Source organism: Polyodon spathula, chromosome 41, assembly GCF_017654505.1.
Source record: "Polyodon spathula isolate WHYD16114869_AA chromosome 41, ASM1765450v1, whole genome shotgun sequence".
NCBI classification, from domain to species: domain Eukaryota; kingdom Metazoa; phylum Chordata; class Actinopteri; order Acipenseriformes; family Polyodontidae; genus Polyodon; species Polyodon spathula.
Genome location: NC_054574.1, coordinates 2414060 through 2429656, shown reverse-complemented (window position 1 = coordinate 2429656; position 15597 = coordinate 2414060). Strand labels below are relative to the sequence as shown.

General features: G+C 39.2%; 1 protein-coding gene across 2 annotated transcripts in view; it reads right to left on the bottom strand.

Moving 5' to 3' along the window:
- LOC121305112 (collagen alpha-1(IV) chain-like) overlaps positions 1–15597 on the bottom strand; it is a 105176-nt gene that overhangs the window by 2572 nt on the left and 87007 nt on the right. The gene's annotated exons all lie outside the window — the stretch shown is intronic.

The following is a 15597-nucleotide window of genomic DNA, read 5'->3' as shown; positions in this document are numbered from 1 at the left end:
AGCCACAAAATCTTAACAAATAGATCTGGGCAACTGTGGCAAAGTGGTTAACAGTGTGCAGATAAAGCAATGCTGTAGTGATCAATAAACAGACAGACAACCATAATGCTGGTTTATTTGTACAATCCAAAAGTCTGATGACAAACGGCCGTAAATAATAACAATGATAACAGGTAATAGAGCGGGTTGGTCCCGAAATAATAACAGTCCTGGGACTGGATGTCATGAGCCAGCTCGATTGCCCAAAACAATGCAACAACATATATACCAAAAGGTTGTTGATGCCCTCGCAGACTGACCAAATAAAATTGCAAATAAGCGTATTGATTGTGTTTTATTTGTTTGCATTGTTGATATTTAACACAACAGTGACTCCAACACAACTTTAAAGAAAGGAGAGAATCTCTGACAGCATGAGCCTCCTCAGATCGCTGCTGTACAATTGAAACTGGCGGGTGAGGTAACTTTCACAGTTGCCTAGTCTGCTTATAATAAACGGGATTGGGGTTGTTTTTTTGAGTCGCTGGTTGTAATTTGCATAAACACCCACTTTAACATGGTTTTGCTTGTTTTGAAAGGCAGTTCTGCTTTTTTTTCTCGTGAGACTTGACAACACTGGTAACCTTCCCAGTCTGTCTTACATGTAGCCGCTGATTCCTGAACACCTCATTTTGTTGTTGACAAGCAACCACTGGCAATTTTGGGAACAAACTAATGCTGCACTTCAGTTCGTTTCATCAGAATCCGCCACCTCCCTTTCAAGTTCCCACTACCCTTATTTACCCAAGCGTGGTGTTGAATGTTTCCTCAGCAGCTGTCAGGCGTCTGGACAGACAGGGTTTCTAAGCCAGGGTAGTACATGCAACATCACCTGATCCCCTATATGCTGTATTGCCTGGAATGGAAGGGAAATATATATACCGTCTCCACTGGTTTTCAGCCATGGTGATCTGCAATACCTGTTGGTCAGTTTAATTTTATACCTCTGAGTTCATTTTTAGTTAATGAGTTGTAAGATAAATTCATTGAAGCAGTATTCACTACTAACTCCACACTAATGACACTAATGACATTTGAAAAACAATTTGGTCAAGAGCAGTAAAACACATTATTAACCAACCAGCCATGCACAAGGTATTTTGCTTTGTTACAGCAGCTTAGATTCACTCGTGTACCAGTTCTCTGCGCATGGAAGCCACATTTTCACAAGTAAATTTCATAATTTCACTAGTAAACAGCACAAGTACTTTAGGCAGAGCTAATTTACATATCAACCCCCACCTTTCCCATTCATTTACATGACTTCGGATGAAAATCCCGGGTTTACTCGAGTAAAAAGGATTTTATACGAGACATTTTTCTAAAGCAAATGTCTTGAGATAAAAAAAAACACGCATGGAAACTCCACAATGTCTTGTAATTTTCTCAAATATCAATATTTTCCAACACAGCTTTGAGGAAGTATTGTAAGGACAATCGGTTCATAGAATAACACATTTTTATACAGGTATCTCTAAGCAGAATGCATAATAAAAAATACTATGCACTTAAAGTAAATAAATAAAAAATAAAAAATATTGTGTTGAAAAAAAAAAAGCAAAAAGTTGGTATGGCTTCTGGAGTAATTTATAATGTTCCCCAGAGTATTCTAAGAAAACCCTAACCCTAACCTTAACCATTTCCAAGATGCTACTGTAAAAAATAGATTTTTAGTTACTTTCTATAGGAAGATACAGCCAAGAAACTGTTTCTATTTTTGATCTTGCTTTCTTTTTATTTCTCTATACAAATATATTTTATTTTGACTTTTATTTTGTCTTGTACAGTGCTTTGATATACTTTTTGTATGAAAGGCGCTATATAAATACATGTAGATTCAACTGGATTATTGATTTCTATTCACATTTATAAAAGTTTACCATGGTATTTTTGCACACTAATTTAGCTGTTTCTCCCATTTTCTATGTGCTTTGTTGTGCTCACATATACATTACCTATACTTTATCACACCTTCCTATGCTTTTATTATAGAAAACTATTGTATGGTATGACAGACAGAATGATTCTTGGTGATAAATTTCCCTCCCGACCTGTGAGGGCGCTGTGTAAAGGAAACAGAATGCCCTGGACTGGATGGCCAGACAATTCATTCCCATGGTTAGATGGAAGTCGGCCATCTAGAAAGGAGGCGGAGCTATGGTACACTACATCATCGACCCTAAAGGGAAACGATGTGGCAGCCGCGGATTGGAAGAGCGGTTGTACTAGTTAACCAAGGGGTCATGATTGACAGTGTGTTTGTGTTTTGTGTTATGTGTGGGTGTTTAGGAATGGCACAATTATTATTATGGCACCAACCTAGGGATTAACAACAGAGCAATACATGCCGCTGTATTACCTGTTCTCATCATTATTATTTACTGCCTTTTGTCATCAGACTTTGGATTGTGCAAATAAAACATCACTGCACCTGGATTATAGTTGTCTGTCTGTTTATTGATCACCGCTGCATTCCTGCACCTGCACACTGTTAACCACTTTGCACTTCAGTCCATTTCATCAGTATCACATATGTATAGTTATATTTAACTGCTGTCTGCAGGCTAAGGCAGCCTGCATTCAGTTTTTAGTGTGAACCACAACTAGACGTCATTCCATCAAACATATATCGTTCATAAACACTTTGAAACAGGCTGTTTGTTTTTTATTAAGATTTTATTAACGTTGAACTTTCTGACTAAGAAATTATAGCACTGTATATAGTGTCCTTCATGAACAAGATCCCCAGGGACCTTTCCAAAACATACATCACAAGAGAAGAGCTCTAAACTGCTCGCTAATAAAAGGCCACACTAAAAATTGTTTTAAGCTTACATTCTTGGAATTACCAAGAGACCATTATTGGTGGATCCCAAAGTATAAGCTGGTTTGTAAGGACTAAAGTAATTCACACAACTAGGCAGTGCCAAAGCCACGGACTGCCTTGTAAGTGAGGAGCAACTGTTTAAAATGAATAACTGGGGACATGTGTCAGGTAGACTTAATGTATGTGTAAGTACTCTACCTGCAGCATTTTTATTCTATTCAATGAGTAATTTGGGAGGCCAGTAAAGAAGGAATTACAATAATCAATCCTTGAGGTTACAAAAGCATGAGTCAGGGTCTCAGTTTGGGACAGCAAAGACTCTGTCTAGCTATATTTCTCTGAAGAAATCTTAGCGATTGAATGGTCCTTAAAAAGCATGATCAAATATAACTCCTAACTTCCCAGCATTAGAGGCAGGAACCAAAAGATTACCGTGAGCTCATCTGCCGAACATATTAGTGCTATGATGCCACAAGGCATACAGTATGCATTGGAAAACCTGAAAGAGCTGAAAAAGCCTGCTTCTTCTGGAAAAGCACAAAACGTCTGTCAATGCGCTTCAAAGAATTACCTCAATTTAAAACTATGTTTCAAGTACAAACCAGCTATATTCAATTCTAGGCTTTAATTAAAGTGGGAAATCTCAATTTTCCACAGGGGCAAATGGGAGCCATTGTTGAGATAATTGGTGTAAAGTTCAAATAAGCCATCTCCCTGCATGAGAAAGTACAGTGTGTGACAGGAGACAGCTGAGTAATAGTCCTTTGAATCCATAAAAGAATTTTGCTCCCCTTTTTAAATTAGCAGAAGAGACAAAAGCAATCTATTTGACAGAGCTGAACAGTTACGGCTTGAGTAGCCCTGGTTATTAAATTACCAGTTCTATAATGGAGTCTATCGACAAAACAGGCATTCATATCATTTTCACAGATAATTCCACTTGCCATTTATATCCTTCTATTTAAAACAGCTGATCAAAAGAGTAATGCAAGTTATGATGGTGTTGCAGCTTTATTGGTATCATAAGTTAATGCATTACATTGATTTGTTAGGAGCCGTGTGCACTGGGATGTTGATTTCCATTATCAACCTAATGGGTCCTGTTAAACTTTCTGTTCTACATCATTAAATAGCACTAGCCTGGCAAATTTCAAGGAACATGTTTAAAGAAGATGTGTGTCAAGGAAGGCTATGTGATGACTATCTCAGGTGTGTAGCTAATGAAATGGGAAGAGGATGGGAGGAGAGAGGTTTGGAGGCAGGGAAGGGAGGCAGGGTCGGATGGAAGGGAAAAGGTGGGGAGGCGGGCGGAATGGGAGTTTGTACTTCGAGTTTTGGAGTCCTCATTCAAAATGAATAATAATTATGTCAATTTAAGTAGGACTTGGGTTTCAGAACTACCTTCATTTATTACTAACATGATCATGAGCCAGGAGTTGCTCCCTTATAGCTGTATGAACAAGCCCTATTAGTAAAAATGTAGATTTGAGTGTGACTTATTCATGCTATGCTATGTACAATTCAGAGCAGATTTACCAGGGGCCTGGCTCTTCAAACTGGTCATTTCAATACTTCATCTAAACAAGGGAAGAAGAGGTTTATGTCTGTGATACTCTACATGGGGCACACAATCACCCAGTCTCCAGGGTTCAGAAATGTGGTAACATCTGTAGGGTGTTGAATGAAAAAGAGAGTTTGGCTGGACATTGTGCGTGTTTAATTGGGTAAGAAACCGGGGTGAAATCAACATTCACAATTATGATAATACAAATACTGCTGTGGACTTCACAATACAAGGCAGCTCAGATTGTCTTCCTTCAACGTCATTTGTGCTGTTTCACAGATGAGGGGAATGGAGGGGGTTGTGAATTTTTGCTGTCGATGGGGGGAGGAGAGGTTGCCTTAAGCAACAGTGCGATTGTGAATTTTAACCCCTGCCATTAAATAATTTGATGTAAATTTTTAATATACTAAATCACTCAGTCAGTGTATCATTATTATAAATGACCCAATTATCTTTAATGACATGTAGCCTGCAGTTTCTTTTCCTATTAAGCCTCATGCCTGTAACTCCTTAGGAAATGAGACACTGTTTAAAACATTTTCAACAACAGATTTTATCCCTGAGGTTAAATATAATTGGAAGAAATCTTTTGAACAATCGTAGTGATTGATGGCTACAATCAGCTCGTTTATGCCACGTTTCATGAATCTGAAGAATATTTACATTACCTAAGCCTTGCTCTTTCACTGCCTTTAAAGATTATAATATATGCATCCTCTTAATCATTTCCTCCAGCAAGTTTTATCAGTCATGTTTACCACTTGATCCCTCCATCAAAAAAATATCTCTGTACACGATGTGACATCAGAAAACCTTTAGATGTTTTCTTGTGTGTGGAGCTGAGTTTTATCTGTTTGCCGATGTGAAGGCTATTTTTGTAGAGCTATTTTGATATTTATTTATTTTTAAATATTCGTTTTTCAGTTTTGTTTGGATTCCATCTGCCACTGAGACTGACTTGAATTAAAATCAAGCAGCAGATCAAGATCAAATGTGTTTGAACTGGGAATCTCTCAATTAGGATCTGGCAGAATTCATGGGTTTGAACTGGAGTTCTCTCAATTAGGATCTGGCAGAATTCATGAGTGAACAGAGGCTCTCTCAATTAGGATCTGGCAGAATTCATGGGTTTGAACTGGGACTCTCGATTAGGATCTGGCAGAATTCATGGGTTTGAACTGGGAATCTCTCAATTAGGATCTGGCAGAGTTCGATCTCTCCACACTGATGGTGAAAATTACCTAATGAGCGTCCATAAAGGCAGACCTTGTTGAACATGAATGCTGTGAATATATTATACCATCAGGGAAATATTATAAAATTAACTACTAGCAATGATATATAACTCTTTACATTAAGTGCCTCTAACTACTTTGTATTATGCAAAAAGATTTAAACATTAAGCACATTGTAACTATGCATCTTAACAAGTACACATGTATTTACTGAGTAACTACTATGTAAATACACTGTAATTAGAGACACTTAGTGTGTCTCTAATTTGAGTAATGTCCGGTTGTAGATTGAATTGTAGACTGAAGAAGGAACCGGCATTTTGGACACTGGAATGAGATGCAATTGCGTTTTACTGACTGGTTTCATGGTGCAGATGGAAATGTGGTCATTTAAAGTTTTTTAAAATACTCTTCCTGCAGTGATTTAGAGGACAGATCTCAAATCCCAGTGCACTAGAGCAGCCATTTTAAAAAGAGCTTTGAAACAGACTTTAAAGTTATAATATAAGTGGTCAATTATTAATGGCCATTCATTAAAGCTTAATTTAAGAAAATTTGATTAAAAAGGGAATTAAAAACCTAATAGGCAAAAGCAATCATTCTGACAAACACACCATGGAATTGTCAACTACAATCCACGATTCATCCATAGTTTATTACATAGCCATCATAATGTAATCATCAGGGTGTGTTAACATTGGCTTATCAAATTGCCAGATCCTCTATTCTTCTTCTTCTTCTTCTTCTTCTTCTTCTTCTTCTTCTTCTTCTTCTTCTTCTTCTTCTTCTTATTGCGTTAAACTATAATTCAGCTCTAAACTCAGATTTACAGTCATTAAGTCCGTCATTATTTGCCGATAGTGAGATTTTACTTGCCCCCTTTACCTAATAACACATTCTGTTACTACCAGTGCAGTACATGAATTCAACAAAACACATTCTGTTACTACCAGTATAGTACATGAATTCAACAAAACTATGTTGCTAACAAAACAAACAGCAATGGCAGGGACACATTTATGTCATCATGCATTATAACAAAATAAAAATACATGGTAACACTTTACATCAAGTGTCTCTTTTTACTGTGTATTTACATGGAAGTTATTTATTACTAAATACATGTGTACTTACACATAATTACAGTAGTATTAGGCATAGTTACAATGGACTTAATCTGTAATTTTGTTGCATGATATAACTCTGCGGCAAAGTGCCAGCTGTGTATATTTTGTGTTGTATGTTGTGTGTTAATGTTGGTGTATAGTCATTGGTACACAGGATATAAATGGGTCTGTGTAACACGAGTGTTTAAAATGTATATTTGTATTTAGGGACGAGGATTGCACAGCACTTCACGTGCAAGTAAAAAGTAATAATATGTGAGCACGGGGAATTGCACTTTATTAATTCACGTGCAGTTGTACCGAGACTCCAATTGAATGATTGATTAGCAATCGAGTCTCGGTACAGCTGCATAAAAGCTGCATGTTTTCACTCACTCGAGGTTGTGTGTTCAGTGAGTGGAGAACGGGATTGGAGAGGGAGGTAATAATAATAATATTAATAGTAATAATAATAAGTAAAATATCAGCTCACTGTTTTTGTTTAGTGTTAGTCCTTTTGTTAGTCTGTTTATTTTGGCTACCAGTGCCGTGTCCTGTGTTTTTGTTTGTTTTACAACTGTGTATTTTCTGTCTGTCTGTGCACTATCAAATGCTGAGCGGTACCAATCACTCAGCTCCACCCAACTCCACCTCTGTCGTTTATTTCCTGGTTCCTGTTTCTGGTGACGTCCTCCACTCCGGTCGTCTTTGTGACAAGCTCTAACCCTTTTCAGATACATTTTTGTATTTACATTTATTGTGCAACAAGTTAAGTATGTTGTAACTATGCATAATAACATTGTAATTGTGTGTAAGCACACATGTATGTACTATGTAACTACTACGTAAATAACAGTGATTAGAGGCACAATGTAAAGGGTTACAAATACACATCTACATGTGTCTGTAACTCCACACACAAAGCTGTTAAAGGGGAGGGGAGAATTCCACGCTCAAGATGAAATGATCAAGGAAGTGCAGCACTATCTGAAAGCATGCAAACATAGATATATTTAACTTAGTGTAGTACCAGATATATATTTCAAAATAGTAATGATAAAAAAAAAAACATATGCACAACAGGTACAATATATGTAATGATTTGCTGCAGTTACTTTAACTGATCAAAAAAGCATACACATGTGATTTGTTTTCTTAAGATCCACCACTTTAGATTGTGTTCTGCGTTCCTGTCACAATTCTTTATAATTTTACTGACAAAAGCGAAGCCCACCTTTGATTCTCTGGTAACCTCTGCCTCTACATTTCTGCATGCCTTTCCGTTTACATGCACATGAGTATTTTCTGTATTCTTGTAAATGAGATTAGTGATAATGAACTGTTTTTTTTCTTAACTCAGAGTGCAGCTCTGACCTCTGACAGATGATAATTTTGGCTACCAGTGCCGTGTCCTGTGTTTTTGTTTGTCTTACAACCGTTTATTTTCTGTCTGTCTGTGCACTATCAAATGCTGAGCGGTACCAATCGCTCAGCTCCACCCAACTCTACCTCTAAGTCGTTTATTTCCAGGCAGTCTTCCCAGCGACAGCGAGTGGAAGCGACAGCGACTGGGAGAAGTAAAGGCGTGGAAAAGTACAGAGCAGTTTAGAAGCAGTAAGGAGAAATTGCATCTTGAATTGCTTTAATCAGAAAACAGAGGACGTTGGGGAAACACAGCAGCAGCTCAAAGTCAAACAGCCGCGTGTGTTTTTCTGATAACAAACAAGCTGAAACTCGGAGCAGCTGATTCAAATTCAGCGCCGTTCTGAGACACGGGCGAGGAGAGGAGCCAACAGCACAGCAGAACAACGCAGTTAAACGAGGCAGTCTTCCCAGCGACAGCGAGTGGGAGAAGTACAGGCGTGGAAAAGTACAGAGCAGTTTAGAAGCAGTTTGAAAGCAGGCTGACGGCTGCAGAAGAAACTAAACTTCAAAAAAAAAACCTCAACACGGTCTTCAAGCCAGTAATCTGTGACACCTGCTTGATGTGGGAAATCCGAGAAAACCCAGCGGAGATAAACCAAGTGTACGTAAAGTGCCGTGCGATCCAGGATTTGCATAAACTAGTAGGTATGCTAGAAATGGAGCTGGAAGAAGTGAGACAGCAACAGGATCTGGAGGAACTGGCACACCCACAATTCATGGAAGTCTGCATCACCCCTAACAGACTGAAAGCCACCAGGGAGATAGAAGGTCAGAACAGTTGGGTTCAGGTAGGCAGAAGCAGGGAAAAAAGAAACTTTGTCAAACACAACCACCAGAAATCAAAACAACCAACAACTTTGAGTCACTTCAGAATTTTGATGAGCAGAACCAACAACAAGAGAATGAAAGGAACAACATCCAGGACCCCATTGACAGTGGTGACCAGACAGCAAAAAGAAGGGAGGTCATGATTGTTGGGGACTCCATATTGAGAAACACAGCAAGTTCAATTCGCAGTTTGGACCCCCTTACTACAACAATGTGCTGCCTTCCGGGAGCCTCGGTCAAGCACATCACTGAGAACGTGGACAGGCTCCTAGAACGAACAGGAGACGACCCGGTAGTAGTCGTCCACATCGGTACAAACAACATTGGAAGAGACAGACCAAAATCCCTGCAAAACAAATTCAGAGAGCTAGGAAGGAAATTAAAAGAGAAAACCAAAACTGTGGTATTTTCTGGTATACTACCGGCACCTTGCAAAGGACCATATGGACAGCTGGAAATAATTAATCAAAACGCATGGCTGAAGACGTGGTGCACACGGGAAGGCTTCACCTATCTTGATCATTGGACCACATTCTACAACGAGGACTATCTGTATAGACGGGATGGACTGCACTTAAATAACAAGGGAACCAGTCTACTTGGAGAAAAGATCCTCGAGCAGGTTCAGAAGCATTTAAACTAGAAAGGAAGGGGGGAGAAATCAACAAAAAAACAGAAGGGAGACCGCATCAAAACAAGAACAACAACTCAGGTAAGACAACCATTAAATGTATTTATCTAAATGCTAGAAGTATCAGAAACAAAATTCTAGAACTTGAAGCTACTGCACTAACAGGTAACTATGATGTGATAGGTGTTACAGAAACGTGGTTGTCTGAGAGTGATGGGGACGAATATAATATTTGTGGGTATACACTGTATAGGAAAGACAGGCAGGACAGAAGAGGAGGAGGGGTAGCGCTATACATAAGAAACAGTCTTGAAGCCCAGGTGTTAAACCTGGACAAAGAAAATAAAACCAAATCAATATGGGTCAGAATAACGGACAAAAATTCAAAGGGCATAATAATAGGAGCATGCTATAGACCGCCAGATTCAGATGGTGAGCAAAATAATCTGTTATACAATGACATTAGAAATGCGTGTAGCAAAGGAGAAGCCATACTAATGGGGGATTTCAACTTCCCCCAAATAAAATGGGAAAACCCGGTGGGTAGCACGAAGGATGAAATAGAAATGGTGGAAATGACAAATGACTGCTTCCTAACACAATTTGTCAAGGCACCGACTAGAGGGGAGGCATGCCTTGATTTAGTCTTTTCAAATAACGAAGACAGAATAACTAAAACAGAGGTCAGAGAACCACTGGCAAACTCAGACCACAACATGGTCTCATTTGAAGTGTTTTTTAAAACCCCAAAAGTAATGACTAAAGCTAAGGTTTACAATTTTAGAAAAGCAAACTATGAAGGTTAAAACAGAGACTAACAGAAGTAGATTGGAGTAAAATAGAGAAAACACCCACAGAAGAAGGATGGTTGTTCTTCAAAAATGTAGTACTAGAGGCGCAAAACAATTACATCCCTAAAGTGGACAAATCTACCTGTAAAACTAAATTGCCTGGGAATGGTTTAATAGTTTTAGGAAAAAAAGATTCAGTCTAAAAAACTTGCACTTTACAGAGGATTAAAAATCGACCAAAAAGAAAGTACACAGAAAGAGTACACATGAACTGCAAACGCAAGTCAAAAAAGAAGTTAGAAAGTCCAAGAGAGAAATAGAAATGAACATTGCTAAGGGAGCTAAAACCAATTCCAAAAATGTTTTTCCAATATTAAACAGCAAGTAACATTCAAAGAGGAGTTAAATGTTTGTAGAAAACAGAAAGTACTGATTAAAGGAAAATATATTAAATTATTACTTTTCACAAGTTTTAACAAGGAAGATACTGACAACATGCCCCACATGTCATTAGGTCCTATGCCATTTTTAAATAACTTTAGCATAACTGAGGCAGAAGTGTTAAAGGGACTAGGAGCTCTTAAAATAAACAAATCCCCTGGGCCGGATGAGATCCTCCCAGTAGTACTCAAAGAAATGAAAGAAGTAATTTACAAACCGCTAACCAAGATCATGCAGCAGTCTCTTGACACAGGGGTGGTACCGACAGACTGGAAAATTGCAAACGTAATAGATCCACAAAAAGGGAAACAAAACTGAACCAGGTAACTACAGACCAGTAAGCCTGACTTCTATTATATGCAAAGATTATGGAAACTATAATAAGATCCAAAATGGAAAATTACCTTTATGTTAACAGGGTCCTGGGAGACAGTCTAGACATGGTTTTAGGAAAGGGAGATCGTGTCTAACTAACTTGCTTGATTTTTTTGAGGATGCAACATCGATAATGTTGAATTGCAAAGCAAGGGACATGGTTTATTTAGATTTCCAGAAAGCTTTTGACAAAGTCCTGCATCTTGAATAATTCTCAAACTGAACGCAGTTGGGATTCAAGGAAACACATGTACATGCTTAGGGAGTGGTTAACATGTAGAAAACAGAAAGTACTGATTAGAGGAAAAACCTCAGAATGGAGTGTGGTAACCAGCAGTGTACCACAGGGATCAGTATTATTGAATCTGCTATTCTTCTACATTAAAGACTTAGATTCTGGTATAGTAAGCAAACATTGTTAAATTTGCAGACGTACAAACAGTAGGAGGAGTGGCAAACACTGTTGCAGCAGCAAAGATCTAACAAGATTCAAGGACTGGGCAGACACATGGCAAATGACATTTAATAGAGAAAAGTGTAAGGTACTGCAAAGGAAATAAAAATGTACATTATAAATATCATATGGGAGATACTGAAATTGGAGAAGGAATCTATGAAAAAGACCTAGGAGTTTTTGTTGACTCAGAAATGTCTTCATCTAGACAATGTGGGGAAGCTATAAAAAAGGCTGCAAGATGCTCGGATACATTGTGAAAAGTGTTGAATTTAAATCAAGGGAAGTAATGTTAAAACTGTACAATGCACTAGTAAGACCTCATCTTGAATATTGTGTGCAGTTCTGGTCACCTCGCTATAAAAAAGATATTGCTGCTCTAGAAAGAGTGCAAAGAAGAGCGACCAGAATTATTCCTCTCGGGCATGTCATATGCAGACAGGCTAAAAGAATTGAATCTGTTCAGTCTTGAACAAAGAAGACTACGTGGCGGCCTAGGCGGCTCAAGCCTCTCTGGCTCTCGGGAAGGCATCTCCACCCTCTTTATTGGAGTGACTGGGGCATCTCCCATGTCTACCGCCAGGTAATTAACCACCATGAGGGCAACCTCTGGGAAGGAAATAGGGTGGTGTTGTTCCTCCCACTGTTCCCACCTCTCCCCATCTCGACTCCACAGTAATGTTGATAACTATGGGGAGATCGTGGACGAGGTCTGCCTCAGGGTGCATCAACCAGTCAATAAGCTACTAGATCTCCTGGGAGATGGTGAAGGTGGTGGTGCTGGAGGTAGTGGGGTGGCCCCTGATGCCCGGGGTGAACACTGCACCTCTTCCTGGGCCTGGTTGTAGGGGCATCCTGCCCAGTTGTGGCCGTCCTCCTCACACCGGCCACACCAGTTTGCCAGTGGCACATCTGGGCAGGACCGCCAACAATGGTCCTCCTTCCCGCACCAGGAACACCAGGGGAAGAGGCTGGCTGAGTCCTCCAGCGGTGGCTGCAGCAGCTTACATTTCTTCAGCTGCTGCTGCTTTTCCTGCCTTTGCCGCTGTCTGCTCTTCTTTCCCATTTAAAAAAAAAAAAAACTCCCCCAAGGTGTTTCACTCCCTCTACAATAAATAAAAAATACTGTTCCACTCCTCTAGGTGGCGCTATCCCACTACTGACACCAAATGTGGCAGGCTGGTGAGTGGATAGAGGCCCAGAGACAGACTGCAGTTAAAAAAAATACTAATTTTATTATAAATAACACAAAATAAACGTGCACAAGGGCAAAATAAAGGGATTTAAACACAAATAAAGCAATACAAAACAAAACTTGCAAAATTAAGGTTTCCAGGCTGGGCAATGCCTTCACTGGATTCACAAATACAAAAAACCACAAACACCAACCTGCTTCCTCAGCTCCCTCTTCTCAAATGAGAAGCAGAGGACACTCTCTAGGGGTCCCACTCCCTGTAGGGTTTCCACTCCCTCTAGGTGTTCCACTCCCTCTAGGTGCTCCACTCCCAGTGGGCAGGTATTTGCTTGGTATATTAATGCTTGTAACAGGTATTTTGTTGCTTGGGTTGCACCTGCTGAGACCTCTGTAGGTTTACTTGCAGCTCTGTTGCTCATATCCCATCTCATGAAACCTGTGTTTACTCGCAGTGCCACTGCTGTTACTATTATATCCTCTACTAGTTTTTGATTTCTATGTTCCTTAATAAAATGCCTTTGATTAAACTTACCTGAAGAAGACTGTCTGATAATTTTAAAGGAGAAATCGAACCTTACAATCCCGGGCCACTGTCTCCATTCCACACGATGGAGCCTTATTCTCTAGAACTGGAATCCTACACGGATTCTGCAAGCTCCAGTCACCATTCAAGCAGCTCCATGGTGGTAAAGACAATGCATTGCTCCATGATGGGAGAGACAATGGGAAAGAAAGAGATTTTGAGCTGGGAGGAGTTCAGGCCTAGCTATGAAAAGCAGAGCTTTTATTTTTGCAAATCTGCTAGCTCATTGTGGGCAGATATAAAACTACTGTAGCAATAAATTAGAGGTTGTAGGAAGATCCTAGGAACATTATTGTTCTGAGATTCTTTGTACTTTTATTAATGAGTAAGTAGCTTCATGTTTCATTGCTTTGTACAGTCCCCTTTAAATTTGTGTGATGTTTGGTATTATTTCTTATTGCTCAAATACAGTTTTTTTTAATAAGTCTGTGTTAAGGTGCTGCTCTTCAGTTCTAGTAGCCTGCTATAGATATATGTAAAACAGACTAGATCAACATCTTTATCAGTAATTGATTTGTAGATTTGTTAATATTTATTAGATTAACTGTTATATGAACTGTATCAAATCTTGAAATCTGTTATCGCAATAATCTTGCTCTACAAAATCAAATATCTTTCTCAAGTGTCTTTATAGACGTTTTTTCTTTTATAAAAGTCAGCCAGCACCATCTAGTTATCTGGAACTTGGATTAAATTTCCTTTTGCTTGGCTGGCAATACCCTGCTGTGTGCTAGAGGTGTGCTGCAGATTACTAATAGAACAAAGTGGCCTTGTGTCCCGTTTTGGACGGGACAGTCCCACTTTTGGAACACTGGTTCCAGTGTCCCCAGAACTTTTCTTGGGACACTCTTTTCATCCCATTTTTATCCCAAGCATCGCTGCACCAGTAACAGAATATCTGTATGTTATGGTATTTTCATGCAGGCTGCTGTATTACTACCATATATAAGTTAACAATACAACAACATTTGATGTGACTAAAGGGAAGGTTGAACGACCAGTAGCATTAAAAAGTGGCTGTACATCGGCATGCAAATCTGGAGAATTACTGAGGAGTCACCATTCATATTTGCAACCAATCACAGAGAATTGCCACTGACGGTTGCTAAAGCGAACTGGCGGCTATCCTCGCCTGAATCGTCACTCTTGCTGCCTGAAGAGGTCTGTAGCCCAACAATAATGGCTCATACAGGTACCACTGTATTGTGTTGGAATTATTCTTTTCATCCATGATATGTGTGTACTGCGTGCAAACGGCTTTGCTTCGCGTGTAGCTATAGGCAACAACTGCGGAAATCAACACTGTCATGTCACATGACAAGGATTTAGGAAGCTCATTTTAATTCAGCCATGTTTAAGAGAATAGCAGTACTTGATGAAACGAGGGAGAATAACAATGGAAATAATGGCACCAGTAGCTACAATGATATGAATATGAAGGGAGCAAATATGAATGTGAAGGATATTATCTCTGAGTGCGTGGTGGGCCCCTGTGCAGTTGCCCCAGCTACTCCAACTATTCCATCGCCACTGGCTGGGGGGGGGTTGATCCCCTTAAGTTTTTCCAAATAGTTTTACCTCCAAATGTCCTTTTTAACATGTTTTAAGCCGACAGGTATCACATAAAACAGAAAGGAACCTGTTAAAAATGTGTTCATTGTATGATGACATTTCCTGCCTTGTCTATGCAGTTTTTCTGTACCAATCAATGATAACGCGAAAGCATCGCCTGACAATCTGGAAACTTCTCTGCGCATTTTACACACGCTTATGCTTATATTTAAGCAGATTAAATAGTGTTCCTTTCGAAAATAAACAAGTGACAACGTTTCATTTGATCTGAAAAGGAATATGATTTAATTTAATCTTACTACACCTCGATCCATGTCTCAGGCTATACTGCTGACTCAAGAAAATAAACTCCAGCCAAGATCAGCAAAGAAATTAGCTTCCGTAAAATGCATCTTTATCTAATTCCGGTTGTCGGAAGACGCTTTCTCATGATCATTGATTGGTACCGAAAAACTGCATAGATTGAAAATAATGGAATAGGCAGGAAATGCCACCATGCAATTAACACGTTTTCAGTGTTCCTTTCCATTT